A 1128-nucleotide genomic window follows, 5' to 3' on the forward strand; every position below is an offset into this window, starting at 1 on the left:
GGGTCTAAGAAATCCTCCTGCCTCAGTCTTCCAAGTATTAATAACTAAGACTACAGGTGCTCCACTGTCACACCCAGCTAAGCTTTTACTTTTTATTTTTTTAGAGACAGAGTCTTGCTATGTTGCCCAGGCTGGTCTCAAACTGTTGGCCTCAAGAGGTCCTCCTGCCTCGACTTCCCAAAGTGCTGGGACTACAGGCATGAACAGTTGCTCTCAGTCCATTTTCTTTTGTGCTCCACAGAAGCACTTCATAAGGCAGATAGCATTGAATGCTCCGTTGTATACAGACGAGGAGGAGATGAGGGTTCTTAAGCAGTAACGTGCTTAAGATCTCCCAGCTGGTAAGTTGGGGAGGTGATATTTGCACTCATCCCCAGCTGCTCCAGAATCTCCCCACTAAACCACACTACTCTTAACCTGTCTGCAGATCTGTCTCCTGCTAAAGTACATTACAATTTTCAAGGACAAGGATTGTGTATAATTTATCATTCTATTCCTAACACCTGGGACATGTTAGGCACATAATGATTTAATTAATTACCTGTCAGGGTAGGTGTGCTCTATATTCGCCACCTACTGTGTGCCAGGCAATTGACTTACCACTTTCCCAATGCTGGAGACAAGAAAATGTAGAGTTTGGAACCAAGAACCCTGGAAGCAGTCTCCCTAGGATTAAAGACCATCCCAATGACTCCAGTACTGGCGGCCTCAGGCAAGCACGCAGCCTCTCTCAAGAGTCAGCTCCTCAGCTGCAAATGGCACAATGCATGCGGTGACTTCACAGGACTGAGTTGTGCACCAAGACACTCAGCACAGTGTCTGGAACATAACGAGGGCTCCATAAATGGGGCCCACTATTGTCATCTCATTTTATCCTCACAGTTACTCAGTGAGGTGGATGCTATTACCATACTTGTATTTGTTGGGGTTTTTTTTGTTTGTTTTGTTTTGTTTGTTTTTGAGACGGAGTCACACTCTGTCACCCAGGCTGGAGTTCAATGGCACGATCTCTGCTCACCGCAACCTCCGCCTCCTGGGTTCAAGCGATTGTCCTGCCTCAGCCTCCCGAGTAGTTGAGATTATAGGCACCTGCCACTATGCCCAGTTAATTTTTGTATTTTTAGTAGA

Source organism: Mandrillus leucophaeus, unplaced genomic scaffold (genome assembly GCF_000951045.1).
Source record: "Mandrillus leucophaeus isolate KB7577 unplaced genomic scaffold, Mleu.le_1.0 Scaffold162, whole genome shotgun sequence".
NCBI classification, from domain to species: domain Eukaryota; kingdom Metazoa; phylum Chordata; class Mammalia; order Primates; family Cercopithecidae; genus Mandrillus; species Mandrillus leucophaeus.